Below are 13,501 nucleotides of genomic sequence, written 5' to 3'. Positions count from 1 at the left end.
GAAGAGCCTGGCAGGTTACATACAGTCCATGTGGTCACAGAGAGTTCGACACGACTGAAGTGACTAACTCACATTGCACATTTTAAATGTTAAACTGTACATCAGTTTGGCAAAATTTAACATAATATTGTGGTTAGTGGTAAAATATGTAAGACCTTTACTTAATAAAACAATATAGCTTGCCCCTCCATTATTATTTTAGAAAATCAGGATCTTTTTGATCTTGCCCACTTCCACTATAAAATTGGTCATAATATTTCTTAGAAAATATCATTTGCAAATTATTGAAGGGTGAAGATAGTTAAGTCAACAACTTTAGATGAGGTACAGCCTGTTAGGGGATGTGCAGCTACAAATGGAAGGAAGGTAGTGTCTGCGCTACAGAGCTTGAAATCACACACAAAATATGGAGCTCTCAGTAGCACAGGGACAAATGTTGTTTTCCAGGAAGAGAATGGTTAGAAGAAATGCATCAGATACATCTTAGTATTTAACATGTCATGAGGGAAGATGATTTCTAACAGAGAGGTTCGGTGGTGGAAAGGGAATTATTTGTTTCAGTGATAAAGCTGCAAGATAATCATAGATGCCAGCTACTCTCATTCCAAAATGAAGTGCTTAGTAGGAAATATTAAGATATGTCCACTTAAACTGAACTTATGAAAGTATTGAACATAACTGATCAGGAAATTTGGGGAGGGGAAAGAGTATTCTTTTAATGTGCTAACTCGCTTCAGTCATGTCCGACTCTCTGTGACCCTATAGACCATAGTCTGAACTATGTTATGAGTCTCATCATCTCCATAGGGTGGTGGTAGGGGAGGGGATAATTTCTCTTTTCTTCAAGACTATTGAGAAAGGCTTCAAAATGTCCTTGGATCCTGGGAGATACAACAGATTAGTTTCTGACTCAGGCAAGATGAACTTCAAAATAAAGCCTATGACTGGAGCTACCTGTTACGTGGTCAAAGAGTCTGGTTTTTATTGCATTAGTTGATTTTTGATGGTGAATCAGTCTAGTATAAATCCCACTTGGTTGTGTTGTGTAGTTATTTTTGTACATTGTTGAATTTTGTTTAAAAACATTTTGTTGAGGATATTTGCATCTATATTTGTAATAGGTATTGATATGTAATTTTCTGTAATGTGGTTGTGTGGCTTTGGCATTAGATTAACACCAACTCATAAAATCAGTTGGGAAGTTTTCCATTTGCTTCTATCTTCCAGAACAGACTGCAGAAAATTGAGATAATGTATTTCTTAAATGCTTGGTAGAATTCACCAGTGAACCCCTCTGGGCCTGGGGCTTTCTGTTTTGAAAAGTTATTAATTGATATAAATATTGAATATACATATTTATATTCAGTATATTTAATGGACATAGGCCTGTTTCTTCTTGTGTGACTTTTGGTAGTTTGTGACTTTAGAGAAATGTGTCTGTTTCAGTCTGTTTCATCTAGATTATCAATCTTGTAGACATGGAGTTCAGCTCTGTACTGAAGTCTCTCTTCTGTACTGTAGCAGTGAAAATAAAATTTGTCTTGCCATGTTTAACAAGTGTCCAGTGCATTTTTTTCTTAACAGCTCTCATACCTTTCTCTTCCTTAATTTGCTCCCATTTCACAAAGTACATAATTCACTAGCTTTTTTTAAGAATAGGTGAGTGACTAAGCCTGAAGTGTTTTTTACCTTAATTTTATATTAATTGACTGATATTTTGGCTGGATGTATTCTTTTTTGTTGAAAATCATTTTCTCTCCAAACTGTGTGGACATTTCTCCATTATGTTCTAGTTTCTGTTATTACAGTTAATAAATCTGATGTCATTTTTTTCCCTGTAATTTTTTTATGTAACCTGTTTTCACTCTTTTGTTCTCTTGTGTCTTTTTGTTTCAAAAAGTGAAATAGTTCAAAAACATCAAAAAGTGCAGAAGATAGTCTAAAAAACCATTATACCCACCACTCAGTTTCATTAAATCTTATATTTGCTTTAAGACATTTTTAAATAAAATTTTATACATATAAATGATGCCTCATCTGAGGTCTTCCTAAATATGATTTCCCTCTCTCTCTCCCCACAGATAATTACTATCTTGATTTTAGTGTTATTATTCTCATGAAAGTTTTTTGTAGTTTCACTGAATATTTACATATTTATTAATAATATAAAATGAAGGTTTTTTAGGTTTTAAATTGTTTATGTACTCTCATATATTTTGGTTCCATGTTATATTTTTAAGGTTTATTGATATAAAAAAAATTTTAGCTTCAAATTCTGAACTTCAGTAAGACAGTATCTTGATGGGTTTCTTGTTCACTTAGTTTGTAGAGCATCTGGAGGGTCTTTCCATCCAAGAGCCATTTACTTTCATTGTAGAAGTCAACCTACATTATACCTTTAGTGGTTCCCTCCCCTCGACTTTTTCTGTTACTGCAGGAAATTCCTTTCAGACAAATTCCTATCTGTCTTCCAGGATTGATCTCTTACATTCTTATTTTTTCTTTCCTATTGTTCATATCTTACATTTCTCTTTAGTCTCTTGGAGATTTTCTTTACCAAGTATTCCCAAACTTATGGAACTATATCTTTAATTTTTAATACTTTGAACTTTCAAGAGCTAATTCTTCTCCGATTATTGTTTTTATATAGTTAATATTCAGAGAAGGCAATGGCACCCCACTCCAGTACTCTTGCCTGGAAAATCCCATGGACGGCGGAGCCTGGTAGGGTGCAGTCCATGGGGTCGCTAAGAGTCTGACACGACTGAGCCTCTTCCCTTTCACTTTTCACTTTCACACATTGGAGAAGGAAATGGCAACCCACTCCAGTACTCTTGCCTGGAGAGTCCCAGGGACAGGGGAGCCTGGTGGGCTTCCATCTATGGGGTCGCACAGAGTCGGACACGACTGAAGCAACTTAGCAGCAGCAGCATAGTTAATATTGTTGAATTGTTTCCTGGCTATAACTTTTCTTATCTTCTGCATTCTTAATTTTTTAAATTGTGTTTCCTACATTGTTTTAGATTTATCAAAGTTACTTATTTTTACTAAATAAGTAATCAGATAAATAAATAATATTAACAGTAACTATTAAGGATCTATCATGTGCCCTAGGCAATGTTCCTACCTTCATGAGTGTTAATTTTGCAGTGGGTGAAATGGATAACAAATATATAAATGTATGAAAATATGTATGTAATGATTAATATATGCAGAAATATAAACTCAAGTAAAGAAATAGAGTAACAAAGAATTGGGTGTTGGGGAGGGAGTGTAATGCAATATTACATATATTAGTAAGAAAAGATGTCTTGTTATTTTGTATTTGCACAGGGCTCTGAATGAAGTGTAGGAATAAAGAGAGCAGGTATGGGACAAGCATTCCAAGCAGAGGGAAGAGCCAGTGGGAACACTCTGAAGACTTTCTATTATGTTTATTTTTTTCTGACTTTCCTATTTGAGCTGTTCCTTAGAACCCTCTCATAAAAGTTCATACCAAAGAGAAACTAAAACTTGATTGGCATTTTGTCATGCATCAGTGGGCTAATCAGCTGGTGTCTTTCACACATGATTACTGGGCACCGCCTTCCAAGTGCTCCGTTTGTAGAGATTGGTATAACTTTGTTCTGGGTCTTCCAGTTTACCTATGGCTACACACCAGAGCACAGCTTCCTGGGTTGAATGGAGAGGAGCTGATGGTTTTGCTACATAATATGCAGGCTTTTTTTCACTATACAGCCTTTAATTTAATGCTAATGTATTCAGAAACTTAGCTTGTACCTCCAGTATTCTCGCCTGGAAAATCTCATGGACAGAGGAGCCTGGTGGGCTATAGTCTACGAGACAGCAATTTGTGCTTCAAAGGGGTAACCTATTCAGAGGAGAAGTATGGTTGCATAGACTAAAGGAAGAGCCTTGGGGCAATCTAATTTCCTCTTGAACAGATCATTCAGTTCTTCCCATTTTCAATCCTGGACCTCACATACTCCTCCTCCTTCTAAACCCTGACTTTCCAAAGGGTTCCATGTACACTGGAACCCACTGCATGATCATAAGTTTTAGGTTTTTCCATTTTTCTAAGTCACTTGCTAATCCTCTACTTTCTGTCTTCCCCAAACTGTTGACACTTCTTGTCCATTCTCTTTTTACTGTGTGTTCATCATTTTTTTATTCTTTAGTATTATTTGGTGGAGTTTCAGGATGAAATGTAAGTGCATATATTCAACCAACAATCATTAATTGGATAGTTTCTAGAATTAGCTTATATTCTTATTCATTTTCATGTAATTAAACAGAGACCGTTTAAACAAAAGGTCTCTGTGTTTGTGTAGGTGTGCATTATTTTAATCACAAAATATAAATTCCTGCTTGTAAAATAGACAATAGAAAGGCCCCCTTGAAGTCCCTTTAAGTGCAACAGAAATTTCTGAGGTGTGAACTGCTGTTCCATGCATAATTGATAGATTATTCAATTCCCATATGCTTTGTAATTTTGTGTTCAAAATTATAAGGACTTTTGAGACAAAGAATGAGTCTTGATAGCACAGAATAAGGCATAAAATCGCAACCAATCCATACAACCATATTTTCTATGGATTTACACTGAAAAACATATAAGATAGGTTCAGAATTGTAAGATTCAAAAAAAATTTTTTAATCTAAAAAGACTTTAATAATTACATGTTCAGATCAGTATAGTGACAAAAATTTCTATCAGTATATTTATTCATCTCTCTTAGTAACTCTTCAAAAAGTTCAGATTAAAGGACCTCATTATGGTCATGTCATTTTTCAAAATAGCAGGGTCTGATGTGTTGCATGAAAGCTGTTATTAGGCTTATAAAGTTGTTTCTGATGGGGTTGTATGTATTCAGGGCAATGTAAGAAGCCTAATTGCTCAACAAAAAATAAGCAAGCATTTGATAATTAAAAAAAAATAGGTTGACAAGTAAATGAGAAAATGATACTAGTAATGTCTAAGAATTTCAACATAAAGCTAAAATTTGCTTTCATAATTTATGGCATTTGGTGCATAATTTATTCTAATTGTAAGCAACTGATTCTATATTGCAGAAGTTAGAAGGAGAAGGTCAGAGTGATAAGCTTTGAGTTGTAGTTTAATAAAGCCAGAAATATTTTCTTAGATTTTTGGAATTTCTTACTTAGTTCTTTTTGAATAATAATATTGAAATTTGATTCTCTCCCTGCTGTAGATTGCTTAGTTAATGTCTAGAAGTCTAGTTACCGGTATTCCAGTTCCAGTTCAGTCGCTCAGCCGTGTCTGACTCTTTGCGACCCTATGAATTGCAGCACGCCAGACCTCCCTGTCCATCACCAACTCCCGGAGTTTACTCAAACTCATGTCCATCGAGTTGGTGTCAGTATAGCTACTAATAAATATTAATTGTTCATTTACCATATGCAAAATACTCTACCAGGCCATGACGAACAGAAGAGATATAAAATGCAATCTCTAACATTACAGGGCTTATTTTGGAGGATGAGATAGATGGGGATAAAACATAACAATAAAAGGAATAATTTGGTAAGTGAGAGATGTGGACCATTTGTGTCTGGGAACTCAGAGGGTGTGTTGCCTGTGGGCTCTGGTGGGACAGACTTTCAGAGATGGGAACGCTAGCTGGGGTCTAAAACAGGATAGTTTAAAAAATAAAATAAAATAAAATAAAAAATAAATAAAACAGGATCCAGGTTAGAAAGATCCACAACCTGGGGGGGAAAAGACCATTTTAGGTAGCATAGACCAAATAATAAAAATTGTAGAGCTAAGAATACTTGTGTATTTAAGGACAAGTAGCCTTATTTTGGGGGTTTCCCAGGTGGCTCAGGGGGTAAAGAATCTGCCTTCAGTGCAGGAGGCACAGGAGACTTGGGTTTGATCCCTGGGTTGGGAAGATTCCCCTGGAGGAGGGCATGGCAGCCCATTCCAGTATTCTTGCCTGGAGAATCTCATGGATAGAGGAGCCTGACAGGCTATGGTCATTGGGGTCGCAAAGAGTTGGACACGACTGAGCACAAGCATGAGCCTTATTTTTTCATGAGGTGAGCGTTTCTAAGGAAGAGTATAAAAGCATTTCAGAAAGATGCACTGGAGAGAGACTGGGGAATGACTTAAGTCCCAAACCAAATACCCTGGCTTATTGAAAGACTTTTGATCAGGGACAGGACATTGGCACTATCAAGCATGAACAGAGAGAGATTACAGTCAACATAATTGAGTCCCCTTCAGGACTGGGTGGACAGTGCAGGAAACGTGGTAAGACCAGTGCACGTGCTGTATTAAAAGCAGTCTTGATGGAGTGATCACACGGATGCTATGAAACCCAAATGCTTCATCTTAATCACCCCACACTATTCTGCTGTGTCCCCTGAGAGTCCAGGTAGGTGCGACCAGGACCACCTCAGAGGACTACTTAAGTAATACTTTAATACTCTCAGAGTCAGAATGGGAAATAGTCTAAATTACATTAAAACACACTTCTGGTGATGATATTAGAGGAATGCCAAACAAGCACATTTAATGGTATGAAGCAAACTTTAACAACAATAAAAATGCTCTGGAAGGTCAAATATTTATATTAATAAAAGCATTTATATTTAGATGTTAGGGCTAAGAGAAGTAGTTAGGATTGAACCTGTGATTTGAATGACATCGGTAATTAGCTGAGGATATGGAGTTGGGATAGTGGGAAAGGCTATATTTGACACCAAGAATCACTTATTCTCAATTAACTCATTTTTTACAACCAATACACACTGGGTTAAAGTTTATAAGATCATCAGAAAGCACTGTGTTATATCTCATTGCCAGTATGTACATGTGGATACTAATTCATAGGAAACTGAAAAAGTCATTCAAATTATGATCATTCATTGCTTAGATTCATTCAAATTATGATCATTCATTTCCAGCTGGTGAACTGAATATTCTAACCCTAAATATAATTGTTTTCTTCTGTTAGTTATACAGTCTGTTTCTTTAAATATATAGTTCATAGAATTCTCTCAGCCAGAATACTAAACTGGGTGGCCTTTCCCTTTTCCAGGGGATCTTCCCAACTCAGGGACTGAACCCAGGTCTCCCACAATGCAGGTGGATTCTTTACCAGCTGAGCCACACGAGGGAAGCCCAAGAATACTGGAGTGGGTAGCCTATTCCTTCTCCAGTAGATCTTCCCGACCCAGGAGTTGAACCTGGGTCTCCTGCATTGCAGGCAGATTCTTTTACCAAATGAGCTATCAGGGAAGCCCTTAAATATAGCTATTTTCTTCTGTTAATATATGCTGAAATCTATGCAAACCTGCTTATACATATAAAAACTCTATTGCTAAATTTATCCTGGTTAACACAGGAATCAGTAAAAACAAATAATTATTGTTCCAGATTCCAGGAAGAAGGAGCTAAGAAAATATGGTTTTGAGAAGATACTCAAAATTACAAATACACTTTATTAACAAGTTGAATGAATGTTGCTCACATAGGAATGTAGCCCAGAACATAAGGGAGTTCGTATCAACCAACTCCAAAATCCAAAGATGTAATTCATCCTACTGTGATAAACTTAAGTAGATGGAACATCAAATATACCCCTGTGCCCCACTTTCTTCTAGAATTCTGGACTATGGGTAACTTTGGCATTTGGCTGATTATGGATCATAATTCAGTATGATACCATTGGTATTGTTAGCTCCAGTTCCTGGCTCCTGTCTTTAGTTATTCAAGGAAAGATTAAGAATATGTTCCTGTGAGCATGAAAAACATTACAAACACTGCTCTAAAATCAAATGAGCAAAATCTGATATTTGGATTTCTAATATAGAATGTTTAAAGTTCATCGCCATTATATGTTTTCATTATTTCTTGCCTGGAAACAGGTTTCTCATGTCTGTGTTGCAATAAAGGCCATTATTTCACTTTTCTAAATCTTATTCTAATTGCCACTTTGGTCCAGATAAATGTTTTATGTTACCCCACAACTGGTTTGCACCCTCTGCATTGTGTGAGCATTGTTGCAAAAGTTTTAATGAAATCCTCCTCAGTACTTCCTTTTAGGGATTCCCTGCCGGTAAAGAATCTGCCTGCAATGCAGAAGACCCTAGTTCGATTCCTGGGTCCAGAAGATCCCTTGGAGATGCGAATAGCTACCCACTCCAGTATTCTGACCTGGAGAATTCCATGGACTGTGTATAGTCTGTGGGGTTGCAAAGAGTCAGACACAACTGAGTGACTTTCACTCACTTCCTATTAACATCCTGCACTTACCTCTGCATTTTTTCCCTTTTAAATTATTTTTTATTAGAGTGTAGTTGCTTTACAGTGTTGTGTTAGTTTCTACTGTACAACAAAATGAGTGAGCCATACATATACATATATCCCCTCTCTTTTGGACTTCCTTCCTGTTCAGGTCATCACAGTGAATTACATAGAGTTCCCTGTCTATACAGTGTGTTCTTGTTAGTTATCTATTTTACACATAGTATCAATAGTGTATTTAAATTAATTCTTTGGGCTACCCCTTCTAACAGCTTTTCTTGATTAATTCCTTTCCTTTTTCAAGATCATAATGTTATACTTGCTGTGTGTGTGTATATATATAATGAACAAAATCATCTTGGTCCATTGTTTTCCTCTTGTGGGTAAAGGGGTATGTTAAATCCCAATATAGTCACTGTTTCTGCTCAAGAAATGCATATGAACTCTTAGCTAGAAAAGAAAGTCTGCATTTTGAATATAAAGAATTTCGTTTCAAGGTGATCCTTGTCTGTTGTGAAAGAGCTGTAAAGACGGAAGGGAGAGAAGGAGGGAGGGAAAGGAAAGGAAAAGATTGCAAGGAAAAGAAAGAAAGAATTCAATAAGGAAGCTGCCATACTATGTTAAAGTTAATTGAACCTCCAGGCTCAGAATTCTTGATTATTTTTTTTACTTCCAAAGTTAGGACTTAACAGCAATGAGTGGGATCTAAGTTTGGCAAAATGAGTCTTGTCTCTTTCACACCCTTCCTAACAGATGCTAGAGGCAGAATTTTCTCAGCTGGTTACAATAATGAAAGATCAACTTCTCACTGACTTTATAGTTTTCGATGTACTGAAACCTCTTCAGGCAGCTTTTCCTGCTGTTTTTTCACTTTCTCGTTTGTTCCCTCCCTGCAGGTATCTTTTCCCATTTTGTGAGTGTTCCTTTCTCGTCTAAGAGCTCTGTAAAGTGATCTGCATTCACTCTAGGGGATCAGGAGGCAAAGGACGGGTTAGCTATTTCAAGAGATTTCACTGCCATTTTGGCACTCATCTGAAGGCCACCATATTCTTTGTTTTTAAAGCACTTGTATGTGGATTTTTAATTGTCACAGAGGCTGATGATACTGAAGGCTTGGTGACATTCAGGAACACTGAAATGTCCTCCTCAGTGGTCCCCCACCATCACTGGCCATCATTATCCCACCTAGATGTACAGTCCCCCCCAAGTACTTACATCACCATTTTTCCAAAGTTGGAAATGCTGGCTTGGATAGTATCTATGCTTGCCTCCAAAGATTTTAACTTATCAATGGAATTGAATTGGGAGGACAATCACATTTTGATCCACAGTTCAAAGTATCTGTTAGTTAAATTTGTTACCAGAAATGCTAATAAAGTTTTATGTCCTTTCCTTTCTTCATTCATTCTCTGGGAGAGAATAATTCATGGGAATATGACCAAAGAATGGTAGCAAGATGCAGAGGAGCCAAGCGCTAATGTTATTGATGCTTAAGTTTATTTAGTCATTTTTTCAGTTACTGAGGACCATAACTAGAAATGAAATGAAGTACTAATGAATATAAAATTTGTAAAACCTTTGTAAATCTGTTCATTTCTAATATAAATATCTCCTAAGTAAAGTAAATATTGCTCAGTCGTGTCTGACTCTTTGTGACCCGATGGACTGTAGCCTACCAGGTTCCTCCATCTATGGGATTCTCCAGGCAAGAATTGCCATTTCCTTCTCCAGGAGATCTTCCCAACCCAGGGATTGAACCCAGGTCTCCCGTGTTGTAGGCAGACACTTTACCGTATGAGCCACCTATTGTTAAGTTTGAGAAAATATATATGCTGCAGAAAGAAAGGAAAACTATGGATTTATTACCTAGTATATGCCTCAACATTTAGAAGTAGAGATTACCGTCTTTATTTAACAGAAGAAAAAAATGAGGCCTGGAGGGCATATATAATTGCATGAAGTTATTTTTATGAAAGATGAAAGTAGGTTTCAAACCTATTTTTGTCCAACTTCATGCCTTCCCCTGGATCTTTCTGCATCTTAAAGAAATTCTTTTTACCTCCGAATCAGTCATTGCCAAAACACCATATTTGGTACTCTTTAGGAGAAAGTTGTAGAGTAAAAAACGGTGGACTCATAATTCATACCATTTATTGAAAAAACTTCTAAATGCTGTTCAGAAGTGTACACAGCGCTATAAAAGACCTTGACATGTCCTCTTAGGTGGTTTGCCAACACTAATCCAAAATTCATTGTGCCCTGCATTTACAGTAGAGGTATATTAGCCATGCATTTGGATGAAGAAGCTTTTAAAGATATTTTAGTTGTACTTTATTCACATGAGAAAATTTTTTTTAAGTGGTAAGATTTGTCTGTTGTCTTGTTTTACCCCGACAAGTACATAGATCAATACCGCTTAGAATTTGTGGAGACAAATATAAATAAACCTCTAAGTCTAAATAAAACACCTCTTTAAGTATATGTACCTATTTTCTTTGGATGGCTTCCAAAGAGCTCTTTGCAGCTTTTGTAATGCACAAGACCAAGAGGCTACTTGTGGGAAAGTCACTCACGGTCTTTCTAGAAGAAAACACTGAGAAACAGGAAAATGCTCATCATTACTTTTCTATAGGGAAGCATGTAGATCCTTACTCTCCTTTACAAAGAGGGGATATCCTTCCCAGAAGTCTGAGAGAACATAGACGTGGAAGCTGGGGGCACAAATATGAGGAAAGAAATGATCCAGTACTTTTGTTGCAGAGGTGAAAGGATGAGGAAGAAGTAAGGCGGTGGGCCAGAGAGTAGTTCCTTCCAGAAACGGCGCTGATATTGCCACAGCATCAGTCACAACTTAGGCCTTATTTAAAAGATGTGCTTCCTTCCAACTCCCTCTTTTCCTTCACGCTCCTACAGAAAGCTATCAGTCTCTATCAAATGTTCTTTTCTACTTATTGGTGATTCTCTTCTCAAGAGTATCAAAAGTGACCTGAGAAGTCTTGTGAAAGGTAATAGCTTAATAATTCCCCATTCAAAAGCTCAGATTCATAAACCAAGAGGCAATTTGAATTTACATCGTACATGTTAGCCTGTCCAAAATGGAGTTGGAAATCCCATTGAGAAAAAAGTTGTGTACAATTTTAAGTTATAGTGGATTTTGTTAAGCTACCTCAATAAAGGAATAATAAAGTAACTGCTGTTTTCCTGCAATGGACATAGGGATTATGTGACACCCAACCTTCTCATTCAGCTGAGGGATCTTTTGCAGTCTCTTTGTCAGACTGTTTTAGAGTTTGCATCTGAAGACAGGCACTGACAAAACTACATTCTTTGTCTAAAGTAGTTGTAAGGTCTAAAAACAATGTCTTATGAGGCATTTTGAGAGAATTTGGGTTGAATTGTTTGGAAAAGACTAAAAGGGATTCTTATAATTGCCTTCAAATATTTAAAGAAATATAAGAAAAACAGAGGGATCAGACTCATTTATATTTAACTTTAGGGAGAAGCCAAAGATTCAAGCCAATGAATTTATCTGGGCAGTAAGGCAGACAATTCTCAAAGGATTAGAAGTGCTCCCAAATAGAATGGGTGGTGTTGTGAGCAGTGAATCCCTGTAGCTAGTGGTATCCAAGCAAAGACTGGGTGGTCCCTCAAGAGTGAGGGTTACACTCAAAATTTACACAATCTCTTCCCTTAAAATGATTCTGTGATGATGTGAGTAGAGAGAAACTAAAGATCATATATGACATGATTATCTATTACCCAGGTTTATTCAGTACCACTGAAATAGACAGGGAATGTAAACTACAGAGCATATCGCTCAATCTAGTTCATATGAAATGACTTAGAAAAATAAGCTATAATTTTAAATCTATAAATGACTAGTTTATGCCCAACTGTTAATAATCTACCTCTATTGACAACTACTCATTTTAGCTCTTAAATATACTGCACTATGCTGTAGTTGACAATGATTATATATAAATTCTCAGCACCAGGCACTTAGAGAATCTCTTTAGGAGTATCAAAATCACTTAAACACTCTTGTGAAAAGGAGCAATTTTAATCATTTTTCACCAATCAGTGATTGTTCACAGAACCGAGAGAATGGCTTGAATTTACCCAATGAATCTGAAAAGGTTCCTACAGAATTGAAGCCATTTAAGAATTTGACCTAGTTAGAATATTACAAAGGTTACTCGCTATTATAGAATATAGCAACATGGGTTTTTTTTTAAATTAAAAATTATTACTGAAAAATGCTCACCAATATCTGCTCGTCCGGCAAGTTGCAATCATTTTACAATATTGACATCAAAGCCCACTGATCACCACAACAGATACCATCAGAGTGAAAAAGCTTGAAATATTGTGAGACTTACCAAAGTTCTCAGAGACAGGACATTAACAAAAACGGTGCTGACAGACTTGCTCCGTGCAGGCTTGCCACAAATGTTCAATTTGTAAATAATGCCCTCTCTCTGAAGCACCATAAAGCAAAGCACAATAAAACAAGGTATGCCTGTAATTAAAGCCCCATGTGCTTTGCTGGTTTTGTGTCTTACCCTTGTGTTCATATTTAAAACAAAATTCTGTTTTTGTCAAACAGATCCCACTAGACAACCAGCTTTGCTTTTGTCAAGTTTTTTTTTTTTTTTTTTTTTCCCCCCTCGGTGAATCTCTCTTCACAAGCAAGGGCACCAAGTAGCTTGGTGAAATTCTTGAAAATACATCAGAGAGAATTTGCAAGCACGTATTGTGAATTGACCCCTTCTGGCATTCATGGTGTTTCTGCTTATCAGTATCAAAACATTATTATCCTACACACGCTGAATGATTCCTCAACATTGATGAAACTCTACCACGGAATATCATCGTGGAACTTTGTTGATCACTGAGCACATTTTATTACTTATTATTTTACATTATCTCTACTGGGTTTTCTTCTCTCTGTAAACAGGCTCTGCGCTTCACTAGCTCTTTAAAAACCACCACTATCAAGCCCACTTATATTGATCGTCCTTGGCCACATCTGCCCTCTCTCTCCACCATGCCTTCAATAGACTTCATTGCAGTGAGCAGTGCATCAGAACCATGTGGAGGGCTGGTCGAATCACAGGCTGCAGGCACCACCCCCAGTTTCTGATTGGTAAGTTTGGAACAGGGCCGAGAATTTACAAGTCCTAACACGTGGAGATGGAGAAGGCACTGGCACCCCACTCCAGTACT

General features: G+C 36.9%; 1 protein-coding gene across 1 annotated transcript in view; it reads right to left on the bottom strand.

Annotated features, from left to right (window-relative positions):
* The window catches only part of NKAIN2 (sodium/potassium transporting ATPase interacting 2), a 1,210,503-nt gene that overhangs the window by 170,478 nt on the left and 1,026,524 nt on the right, over positions 1–13,501 (bottom strand). The gene's annotated exons all lie outside the window — the stretch shown is intronic.

Source organism: Bubalus bubalis, chromosome 10 (genome assembly GCF_019923935.1).
Source record: "Bubalus bubalis isolate 160015118507 breed Murrah chromosome 10, NDDB_SH_1, whole genome shotgun sequence".
Lineage (NCBI taxonomy): Eukaryota > Metazoa > Chordata > Mammalia > Artiodactyla > Bovidae > Bubalus > Bubalus bubalis.
The sequence above is the reverse complement of the archived record's forward strand: the minus strand, read 5'-3'. Positions and strand labels throughout refer to the sequence as shown.